At 38.3% G+C, this 12,575-nt stretch overlaps 1 protein-coding gene across 1 annotated transcript in view; it reads right to left on the reverse strand.

Moving 5' to 3' along the window:
* Positions 1-12,575, reverse strand: part of PRDM1 (PR/SET domain 1) — a 102,751-nt gene that overhangs the window by 48,945 nt on the left and 41,231 nt on the right. The window lies entirely within an intron of this gene.

Raw genomic sequence — 12,575 nt, forward strand, 5'->3', positions numbered from 1 at the left:
CTCTTCAATCCACTGCAATCAAGTTTTCACTCCCAGAATTGCACTTGAAATCACCATGTTCACTAGTGGCTTCCATCTTGCCAAATGAGTCAGCAATTCTCTATTCTCATCATATTTATCTCTGAGCAGCACTTGACACAATCGTCCTTCTTGAGAAAATCCTTTTAATTTATAAGCACTACACACTCTTGTTTCCATCCTGTCTCACTGGCTGCTGCTTCTAGTCTTCTTTGTTGAATTCTCATCTTCCTCCTTCAAGAGGTGGAGTGAACTAGGGTTCAGCTGAAGCATCTAATGCTTAGATTTAAATAATTAGCTATATGCTGGGAACGCCCAATTTTAGATCTCTATAACCAACAACCTACTTGACGTCTTTATTTGGATGTTTTATGGAAATCTACATCTTAACAATCTAAAATAGAATAGAATTTCTCCTCCCAAGATTACTCTTCTCTCTGTCTTCCAGTCTCACTGAAAGGTACCTCCACTCACCAATATCAAACTTAGGAATAATCAACTGTTTATGCTTCCCTATTTCTCTCTGTTCCTTCCCTATCAAGTCTTACTAGCTCTACGTCTCATATATATTCCAGGTCCTCCAACCACATCTCATCATCTCTGCCAGAACTATTCTAGCCCCAGACACTATCATCTCTTGCCTAGACTGTTGAAAGACTCTACTAGCTGGTAGTCTCTCTGACTTGACCTCCACCATCCATTCTTTACCCAACATTCAGAGAGCCGGTTAAAGCATAAATGAGATCACATCATTCCAAAGATAAAACCTGCCAAGGGCTTTCCATCATCCTTAGAATGAAATTAAACTACTTACCATGGTTCAAGACCTTCAGGGTTCTAGTTCTCAAATCGCATCTCCTTTCATGATCCCATTGGTTCTTCAGGCTCTAGCCACACTGTCTTTTTGCTGTTCTCTAACAGACAAAATCATTTTTACCTTGATTCTGTACTATTTTCTCACCAGATCTTACATGGATTTGCTCACTCATTTCATTACAGTCTATACTCAAATGCCATCTCCTCGGGGAGACCTTTCTTATCTACCTTTATATAAAATAGCACCAGAACCCATCATCCTCTGGGACTTTACCTTGTTTTAATTCACTATCTCTCAGAAAAACCTGAAATTGCATTAATTAATTTGCTTGCTTATTGACTTAATCTGTCTCTCCCACTAGAATGTAATCCCCATTAAGATTACAGAATATATTTTTTGTTTTTATTTTTTGTCTTTTTACCTATAGTCCTTAGCACTCAGAATTAAGCTTGGTACTACTGGTAGGTACTCCACAAATATTTGTTGGACAAAGATTACTGAATGAGTGGATGGAGAAATTGAATGCTACTTATTTAAATTTGGTTCATTAAGTGATTGTTAAGGACAGTGATCTCTTGATCAGGGCCACTGACATGATGAAGATGAAGTTAGAGAGATGTGCCAGCTACTCATGTGAGAATGCTGAAGCGGAAGCAAACAGAGGTCAGGATCACTCGCCCTGAGGCTGTTCCAAGAAGCATCTGAGAGTGGAAAAGAACTTTTGCCAGATATTGCTGCAGGATGGTATGTCATGTAAGGAGGGGCCAAAGTGAGGAAAAGTCGCACGGCAGTTTAAGAATGTAAACCTATACAACCCAGAAGTGCTGTTGCCCAAAGAGGAACCAGCATGGGGCAAGAGAGGAGGATCACAGGTTAATTTGCCTCATGGTCTACCTACTTTTAACAGCAATAGCTGAACTATGAGTTCTCCTTATTTTCTGACTTAACTATATTTCACTGTATTTTTGGTTTTGAATTGGGGCTGGGGTAAAACTGCAGCAAGAAAAAGGGGAAGAGACTCACATGAAAGAAGACTCTGGTCCATGGCTGATGGGTGACTATGGGAGGAGCTTACTGCAACTGCCCCTACCACCTGCATCCTTGTGCATGGACCACAGCCGCACCACTCAAAGGATGGAGTTAGGAGAGGACTGTGAGAACCCTCCCAGGCACCAAACTGTGGTCATCATGGGCCTCAGCAACCTCGGCACTTCACATCTCCTTTATATTTATTTGTCTATTTAAGAAGAAAACAAATTAAGAAATGTCACATTTTCTTAGAGCAAGAGAAGCATGGAAACAAAAACTGGGTTTTATATAAAGTAAGAACCAAGGGTCAAATGATTATTATATTTTTTCATTTTAAAAGATGATTTATGGTTCTGGTAGGAATCCTGTCACTCCAAGTGATTTTAAATGGCTCTTTGACATGTTTCTCTTAGACACACAGTGAATTTGGCATAGATATATGTAGAGTTGATTTATTAAAAAGACAATTAACATTGTGCAGTAAACCAGTATATTATCCTACAAATTCAGAACACACGCACATATATTCTTATCAACTTATACTCTATTCAGTATGCATCTCAAACCAACAACTGTGGTGAAAAACTGAGGAACATTGCCTCCTCTCATGTCTACAAGAAAAAGCTGCATTTATGTGAATATATTTGGCAGGTGTATGAGGTAAAAAGCTTCTTTTCACCTTTCTGTGCAAATATAACTTTAACAAGAGTACTTGAACATGCTTTTCTCTACACCACTCATAAAAATTCTTGAGGTTCTTAACCTTACTGGAAAAGAAAACCTCAGATGGCTATAAAGTAAATACACAGCATATTCTCAATATTATGGCCATCTTCAAGCAATTTCTCACACTTATAATGCATTTATTTTTATATAAAGCAGATGTGTGTCTCTGGGGCAAACCATGCCTTTTATTCTTATGTTGTGAAAGTCCCTTCTAATTAAAACAGGAAATACAAATTTCCTTGTCTAGTTCTAAGGATAAATCCTACTTAGCACAAGCAGCTGTCTGCAATTTTTGATGAACCCTTTCTGGCTATTCTAAATGTGCATGGCTGAATTCATATTTTGTGTGCACTTTTGAGTCTCCATTCCAAAAACAAAGGGCACACCCAGTGTTTCTGCATCCTTACCAGCCAAGGCTTTGCACGCTTTGGGCACCTTCTCAAGTTAATAAGCAACACAAGCAGTGTTGCAGCTTCAGAAACATATTCAGAGATGAGAAAGCTGAATATATTCTGGTGGAGGGGTTAAGTAAAACATGTAAAATGAGAAGTCATTCAAAGAAAAGGCCAGGGATTGCAAGAAGGAGAGAACATAAATGAATTTCTTTTTTTTTTTTTTTAATTCTTCTTGTAAATGCTTTACATTATAGCTCAAATTGCAATTAAGAAGACTCTGGTCCCACCCTTGTAATTAAAAAGCACAAGTAGTTCCTCTACTGACCACAACAAAGGGCAAATAGACTCAAACCCACTTCCTCGCAGGAGCCTCTCTTGTTGCTTCTGAGTGGTTCATGTACGGCTGATGAAACAGGCTATTGGGTCTAAGGGATTCAAGCCTAAGCAAGTGTATACACCTTGGAGATTAGATATGGTATCTGGTGAGTGAGGCAATTTTTCCGCTTTTGTCAAGGCTGGATTAATATTCTTACTAACTGCATTTTAGGAATGGTCAAATTAGAGTTCAGTCACCTGCCCAGGAGAGGTGGCAGGAAGGTGGAGGGACCAAAACTTGCCCTTCCTTATCCGCTTAGGGGTCTGTGGGTCCCAGTTCATATGCCCTGTGCTTCCTCCACTTTTCTGCTGAGCGCTCAATGCACATCAGAGTAGGAAGTCAGCACCCTAAATTCTGCTGGGCTGTGACAACAAAGAGCTGGTGATGAAAGTTTGCACTTACCTAATGAAATAGAAGTGTTTTGTAGCTTCATCTGTTAAGAATTATGATATGGAAATTCATAGCTTGAAAAGGTTTTCTTTTTATCTTAAACACCTCAATTTCTACCTTTTTATAACAATGAGTTTTTTCCCTTGAGTGAAAAATGTGATGCTTGTTTTAAGAATGAAACTCTCACCCAATCCTCTTCCCATATATACAGCTTTCATTTTATTAGGCTTAGAGTCTTATTACTTCACTTAAATTTGCAAATTCAGCAAAGTGATGGCTGTGTCTTGGACTAATAACAAGCACCTTGGCAACTAAAGTGCCAATAATGACTATGAGCCCTTTAAAAATTGAGTCAGGGGCCAGAAGTTGCACTCATGCCTCTCCATAAACATGGCAAGAAAGTTAGTTAATAAACAGCAACTAACTTTTTTCAACTGCAGCAATAAATTGTCTAATTGGCGAAATGTCCACAAGCACTGCTCAAAACACCTTGTGAATTGTTTAATTAGCAAACTCTTGCAACACTCAACAAATAGATATTGGCAAATGAGGGAGACACAGATCTCTGAAGTATTAGCTGTGCTGATAATCTAACCTGCAGGCTTTTCACAGAGACACATATTTCTTTTTTTTTTTTTTAAGTTTCAGACATTCAAATGACAAATATTTTCCACTTAATATGTTCTTACAAGTAAATAAAACATAAGAGATGTATTGACAACTAGGTATAATTGTGAATCAGGCTGCTAACCAGATTAGTAATACGTCTCATGTATATAGTAATGCAGGGTATGTATGTATCCTCTAGATACAATGACAGCATTTTGTTCACACAAATATAACTAAATGAAAAAAAAAGAAATATTCTTCTGAAACGAAGTCTTCTTGCTGTTTCAGTAAACTGCAGAGTAGGGTATTACTGGATATATATTTAAGGCTATCCACCCAGTCTCCTACCAGCCAAAGTACTAGGAAAATTCAACTGGCAGTGATTTATAATTGTTGAACAGTCTTGGGTCCAAACTCCATGGCATGTTTTGAATCAAGAAATGTTGAGTGGGAAGAGTTATCCTTCACGACAAGCCCTTCTGCAAAGTTACCCACACTGAAGGGAGGGTGAGCAGTTTGGGTGTGGTGAACCAAGTCCTAACACATTAATTGTTGGGAAGCCCCTGGCGGAGACTTGCTGGGTATGAATGCTTTCCTTTCTTGGCTCAGATCATCCAGGACAGATCACATTGAGAAGTGCTGATTGGTTGATGAAACCCAGGTCACAAATCCAATAGCAGTATTTATCATTTCAACATATTTTGTTCCAAGGGTGTAAACTATGTGCCAATATTTATGGTAGTGATATCTTTAGTAAAATGGTGTGTATAGAAAGGTCAAAACCCTATCTTTACTACAAATTCAAAATGTATGTCCCCTCTGTCAAAAGATCAGTAAGTAATGTCTCTTTGCTTATGAAGGAACACATACACATTCATTCCATAAAGACAAAAGAAATGTACACGTTTTCCTGGCATAAAAAAGTTTGAAAAGGATTAAACTAAGCTTTTCTCTCATTTCTCTTCAGAAAGTACAGCTATGATTCATTACAATTACCATAAAATAACTGATTAAGCCACACACATTCTTAGCTCTACCTGAAAAAGTTAAAATGCACATGGTCCTTATCTTCTTAAAGCTTATATATTTATCTGACACTGAAATGTACAAGTCTTTCATATATTGGTGTGCAAAGCACAAAAGTTGAAGAGCTACGCTTATTACCCACCTAATAGTCTTTTAAATACTTGACAGTTTCTTGGAAGAGTATCTTGAAAGAAAACCGAATAGCGCCAAAGACACACTCCCCTCCCCTCCCCACAATTCAGACTTAGTTTTAACTGAGAGACATTAAGACAGACAGAAGGGAACAAGCAGCAATTTGATTTTCAATCTAGGGCAAAAACATGACCAGGCGTACACACAAAAGATTTTAAAATATTTATGAGAAGAATTAAGAGGCGTTCATTTACTTGAAGCAAAAAAGCATTTTAAAACCCTTCTCTGTAAAATATCTGAGTATGTATCTTCCTTCGGTTTTCTCTCTACATAACTGTGCCAAAACTTTTCGATGAACTTGTTCTCTGTTTGTCTGCTTCAGTAGAATAATGACAGCCACCTCAGACACGATCAGTCTTGGGGTCGGCTGCTTCACCGAGCAGGAGGCAGACTGATGCTTCCAGCAGGTGACCTATGATCCAAGAGTTTAGTCTCCATGAAAAAAAAGAGACCAACCCAATGATCAAGCTCTGCAGCGAAACCCCAGAGGGGCTTTTATTCTGGAAGTTGTTACAAGTAGTTCATAACCTTTGTACTCTAGACACTCATTCAAACTACCCCACCACTCTGTAAACCAGGGGCTAAGGATGCTCCGAGGCTTGAACTTTCTACCCAAACAGGGGACTGTAAACATTTGGGGGAGGCCCAGTGCTACTGCTAAAATAAACCATAAAAAAGGACATTAGCCAAGACACTTTTATTCAGGAAGCCTCTCTCAGTTCGGGGAACCCAATTTTAACTTCAACCCTTTTACTCAAGAGCTAGGCCTCAGTGAAAACAAGCAAGCCTCTTTAGAGCAAAATTTTAGAGCACTTTTAAAGTTTTGTCAGCATCCTTCGGTGCTAATAAAAGGCATATATAAAAAGGAATCAGGACACAATAGAATAGAATATATATTTATAATCTGGATTGCAACAGTGTTTTCTGTTTTTTAAATTGTAAATGAAGTGCAAGGAAAAAAAACACATGTAAAGAGGAGACTGCTACTCAGAAGAAATTACTTATGACTTAGCATTTCTGCTTCATTCTCATTTGGCTGTCTTAATTTTCAATTGTTCTAGTTTTTAGTAACAGATTTTACTTCTTTCAGGTTCAAAGATGTTTTGACTACAAATTTAATTAGATTATTTGATCCTAGAGTGCAGAAAGTCTTTTCTTCTTGGGGAGAGAAGGAGAGGAGAGAAGAAGGGAACCTCCATGCTCTTAAAACTGGTGGGAATAAAATCACCGGGGGAAGCAGGAAGTGAAATTGGGTCCAGTTTGCCTAAACTGAAGAAAATAAGGAATACATTTATTCTAAAACTCAAATTTAATTAAAAGAAAATTTCACTCTAAACAATACCTTTAAATTAAGGAGTAAAATTGTAGAAAATAATAATATGTTATAGTCTTTAAGTTTTAATAACTTCTAGATGATCACCATGAATTTTTAATGTTATATGATTTAAACACACCTAGTTAAGAAGTGTTTGAATGTAAATCTGCCATCCCACCAAATCATCATCAATGGCTAACAACCAGGAGATAATGAGGATCCAAAATAACTATTGAATTTAACATGCTGGGTATTCTACTGTGACAGTCTGATGAGGTAAATATTAACATCAAGTTGACAATTATTTTTAGAATTGTTAATTAAATGTAAAGCACATAAAGCCTAAAAGAGATAAAAAGGCATCTGTTAACTAGAAATTCAAGGCGACCATGCCTTTAACACACAGGATGTGCAAAAGCTTCCACAAAACAGAAAAAAAAATTACCCAAAGACTCGGTTCACTTAAAAAACAAAACCAAGCAACTCGCTCGTTATGTCTTAGTCATGTTAATCTCCATGTCACTGAACCAAACTTCTCCAGAGTCCCTTTGGTAAGTCTTATAATAAAAATGTCTTTCAACAATACTTATGATAGCCTATTTTTTAAAAACTGGGCAAAAGATACATAATATTTACCATTTTAACCATCTTTAAGTGTACAGTGGTATTAGGCCTCTAACACTGGTATGCAACCTTCACTACTCTCCATCTCCAGAACTTTTTCATCATCTCCAAACCCACTAAACACCAACTCTGCATTTCTCCCCACCTCCGGTCCTTCATAACCTGTATTCTACTTAATGTCTCTGAAAATCGAACAATTTCAGGTAACTCATGTAACTGGAATCATACATTTGTCCTTTTGTGTCTGATTATTTCACTTAGCATAATGTTAATTAAAAAATGTAAATCTTAATTATCTAATTTATATATGGAAAAAAAACTTAAAGGCAATATCATTTCCCAAATACAGGATAACCATCACAGACCATCCACTCACCTCTTCAAAAATAATTTTTGCCTTCTATAAAGAAAATTCAGGTTTCAGCATCATTTCCCCCTTCAAGAGTTCAGACTCCAGAATCTTCCTGGACAACCATGTTGTGGTCTACTTCTAGCCCGGAAAAGAAAGTTATGCCAGCTATCCTAAGCAACCCTTTGCTGTACCACACACCTGTTCAGACAACGGGTCATTTAAACAAGCAAAATAACAGCTGAGAAAGCCAGGTCAGCTACCCTCTGATCTGAAAGACATTTACAAAACCAGTCCCCCTTCTCTGTCTTCTTTATGTGAAAATAGCAGTTGAAGTAACATGACTCCTTCCCTTCCTGTTTGAAGAGACAGTGAAAGCCCTCCTGCTGAGAGTCCACTCTCTAAGTTTGGGGAAGAGGCCTCCTCAGTCCTCCAGCTTAGTCCCTAAGCCTGGGTCTACAGGGGAAAGAGGACCCATCCCACCGCGGTTATGTTTGCTTAAGGAGCTAGGTTCAACTCAAAGAGTTAACGATTAACAAGGGCCATATTACATGTCACATTTTCTTGTTACCATGCTTTTTACTCCTAGGTATAATCAAGGAGATATTTTTGCTTTCTGACCTTTCTTAAGTTTCTTTTCAGTTGGGCCTAAAGATTTTAAAGGCAAAAAAATATATAAACTAAATGGTTAACACTGTGGTCTTTTGACAGATGGAGTCTGAATTTTCCGGAAAAAAATTTTGTTTTGTTTTTTTAGAAAACTGATACAACACTACAGATATAGCAGCAAAACCATTCAAACAGATGTAAAGATTTTATGATTGTCCTTTCCCAAATATATTTTTATACATGTTTTCTAAGTACAATTTATCATAGGATTATAAGAATGAAAAGTATACAATCCTTTCCTTAAATACACGTCTTTTTAAAATGTTTTCCACTACTTGTAAATTTGGAGTAACGCTTCTCTCAGTAGCTTAGGTATGAGTAAACTGCTTTGCTTTATTTTACCTCAAGAAAAGAGAAAAGATGAATGACCAAAATCCACCTAAGAACTGACTCATATGTTGTAGAAGGTCTAACTCTATAAGAAATTTATCACACAAAATGAGCAAGTCCATACTGAGCCTTCCGTAGGGAGGGAAGTTTTGTCTTGATAGATGAAATGGATGAAGGGAGAAAACGGAGCAAGGCGGGAAAGAAGACAGCTCACTATTTTCAAAAAATCTCATCTGTTTTGGCAAAATATTGATAATTGCTTTTAATTTAGAAAAAACCGCAACATTTTATATACTAAAGTACCATAAATAATTTTGGTTTAAAAATTTCTATGTGTAATAATTCTCTTTTAGGTTTTCATTTTAATTTTATTAAAACTTTCCTCATGCTCTCTTAAAAATCACACAACTTTAGAATTCTGTATGGAACCTTATGGGCTTCCCAGGTGGCCCAGTGGGTAAAGAATCTGCCTGAAATGCAGGAGATGCAGGTTCGATCCCTGGGTGGGTAAGATCCCCTGGGGAAACAAATGGCAATCCACTCCAGTATTCTTGCCTGAAGAATCCCATGGACAGAGGAGCCTGGCTGGCTACAGTCCATCAGGTTGCAAAGAGTTGGAAACAGCTGAAGCGACTGAGCTCGCACACATGCATGGAACCTTATAGATCATGTAGTATAATGTAAGAATATCCAAACTTCTTTTTTTCCAGTAGTGGAGCTACCACTAATTAGCTTTTTTTCTTCTATTAAACCTATTGAAATCTTACCATGCTCTGAGCAAGTGGAATAGATAAAGGCAGAAATCCAACTGGGGACGCAACCTGAGGGTCCAAGGCCCGTGTCAGAGAATCACTGTGTCAGTCCAATCCCCTCATTTTATAGAAGCAGAAACAGAGGCCCAATAAGATTAGGTGACTTCTCCAAACTCACATCACACCAGCCTCGGAGCTGAGACTAGTACATGCACTCCTTATTTACTACCTTCCTCTCCACCAAATCTTAACGGTTTGGAATTGCAAATAATTTATTATTTTGCACTTGGAGAACTAAAGAAGTAGCATAAAATTTAGTGGGGGTAGGGGTGGGGTTGTAGGGAAGTATGTGTTTGAAATTCCTGATCACCTCAATTTCCATTATCAAGGCCCAAAAGACAAGAAACAGAGAATCAGGAAAAGAAGGGACCTAATTGAATTGAAGGGTAAAGGCATTATTATCATCATCATCATCATCATCCTTTCCTATATTCATTCACTCAGCAGACAGTTATCGCAGACATTGCACCAGGTACTGAGAAAGATGCTCAAATAAATTAGGACCTTGTTGCCAGGTGCGTTTCCTGTTTGGCATGGTGCTGCGCATGTGTGTGTGCACACTTGCATACAGTCCTAGGCGGGATGTGATAGATGCCATGAAAGTGATGCAGGAAATGCAGAGAGGAAAGAGCAATCAAGCATGGGTGTCCAGGTGTCATCTGAGCTGAGCCTCAAAAACTATCATGGGGAATGGTGGCACCCAGGTGAACTCCCAGCAGCCACGGCTGGAGTGCAGAGGTGGAAAGGAAGGGAAGAACACAGGCCTTCCCCCATCTACTCTGACTGAAACGAAGGCCTCTTACAGAATTGTGGAAAGTATGTCTGGAAAGTTACTTTGGCCAAAACTTGAAGGGGTGGGGAGTAGGGAGAAGAGAGGTAGCCAGGAGACAAAGTGCAGGCCAGGGCTTCAGACTTGGGGGGGTGGGGGGTAAAGGGAGTGTTTATTTACTAACAGATACATGGAAGATAAATCCATCTAGAAATTAGATGCGTAAAATTTGGTCAGTCACCCAACGGTTGTTGGTAAAAGGAGGTTATAGATTTCAACAGTTGTTGCCAGGTTCTTCTCTGTAAAAACAGTAGAGGTAACATAATGGGCTTTGGAGGCTGCAACGCTTTGCTTTCTATAATCAGTGTCTTTGCAACTCACCCCTGCCCCCGCTTCCCCTTCTACTCCGCTGCCTGCCTCTGAAAGTGCTGATATAGAGTTGGAGAAAGCTTTTCTCTCATGTTTTTTGGGGGGGAAACCCCACAAAACTCGAATATACTAAGGAATGGAAAAGGTTAACTCTGAAGCAAGACAAAAGTAATACCAAGGCAGAAGAGAAAAGCTTTCCCTTGCCTTTCTGGCCTTCAATATTCCATAAAACGCATTTCCCTCCTGATAAGACTCTGTGCTGACCAGGCAGTCACACTTTACTGCAGGTTCACTAACTAACTAAGCTGTCTTTTTCAAGGATATCAGTGCAACCAGAAGAGCCATAAAATTGTGAAATTTCAAGAAGAAGGGGCTAAGTCAGACATAGGATTGGCCTAGCCTGATCAGTATGGCTGTGGACAGACAGCTAAGCTGCTGACATCAGGATAACACAGTGTGGTCAGTTCTGAGTGCCCCAATCCTGCCCATGTCCACTCACGCATTGCTTCTTCCAGACGTGTTGTTTTTGAGAGATGCAGAGCCCGTGCCATCAGAAGTCTGGAAGAGGGAGAGGCATTTTCCAAAGTCTAGTTATTTAGACCAAACAAATATAAACAAAGGCATAACACCCATTTACTATTTGCCACTACATTTTAGAATTTCTGGTATAAGCTGTTTAAGAAGTGCCAAATCTGAAGTTTTACAGCTTAAAAAAAAGAAAGACTCTCCCTCTACTTTGAGTTTGTTTATTAAAATGTCCCAGACTTCTAGAACTGTGCAGTTCTCCTAGCCAGCTCCTAGTTTTAGCTCCAAGGAAGCCAAGGATCAGAGAGGGATGGGATTTGCTCACACTTGGCTAATCAACAGTGAAAACTGACAACTATACAAGTTCTCAACTCCTGGCCCTTACTCTCTCCATTACTATAAATAGTTTTCTTACTAGTCTTTACAATTTTAGTGAAAGTCCATGTAATTCTTATTCCTTTGGTGCAACTATTATGAGAGGTTCTAGTGAAACATAACTCTGAAGATAAGAATGAAAGAAGTGGCCACCCTAAGACACATTTTCCCCTTGGGAAGTCCCAATGAATGTCTAATAATAAATATTTACCTTTTTATATCCTCCTCTTGTGTGATGAGCTACACTACACACAATGACTAGAAGAAATGCGCTATCCAAAGACCTATTTCTTTGGTGGAAGCAAAAGACTATTTTTAAAATGTATCATGCTAATAAAACCCAAAGTAACTATTTCTCTCACTGTCCTCAAAACTAAAGAAACTGCATAAGTTGTGACTAAAAATGAAGTGTATACTACATGTAGTACTTATGATTAAGGAAACGAATAAAAACTCCAAATTCTTCCCTCACCTCCACTAGTTATTCTTCTTTCATTTCCTAGTATTTCTGATACAGGTATTAGCAGAGAAATGAAAATAGATGCAATGTGTGTAAAGAATTATGAAGACCCAAGACACCTGGTCCTCTGTACTTACTAGTTTAAGAAACCAGGAAAGATCATATAGGTTACTTCCTATGTGATCATGAATCTTTTAATGTGTCTTGCTTTTCAAATTCCTTAATCAATAAAAAATTGAAAAATACCTATGATGATCTTACTTGAAGCTTCAAAAAAACTGTTATTAGGAAGAATGTCATTTTCCCTCCATAAGAAAGAATATATTCTCAGGAACCAATTAGAAGCTCAGAATTTCCTAGCCCTCTATTTACTAGTCCTTCGTTCTTCTTTAATTTAATT

The sequence above is a fragment of the Bos indicus genome, chromosome 9 (assembly GCF_029378745.1).
Source record: "Bos indicus isolate NIAB-ARS_2022 breed Sahiwal x Tharparkar chromosome 9, NIAB-ARS_B.indTharparkar_mat_pri_1.0, whole genome shotgun sequence".
Classification (NCBI taxonomy): domain Eukaryota; kingdom Metazoa; phylum Chordata; class Mammalia; order Artiodactyla; family Bovidae; genus Bos; species Bos indicus.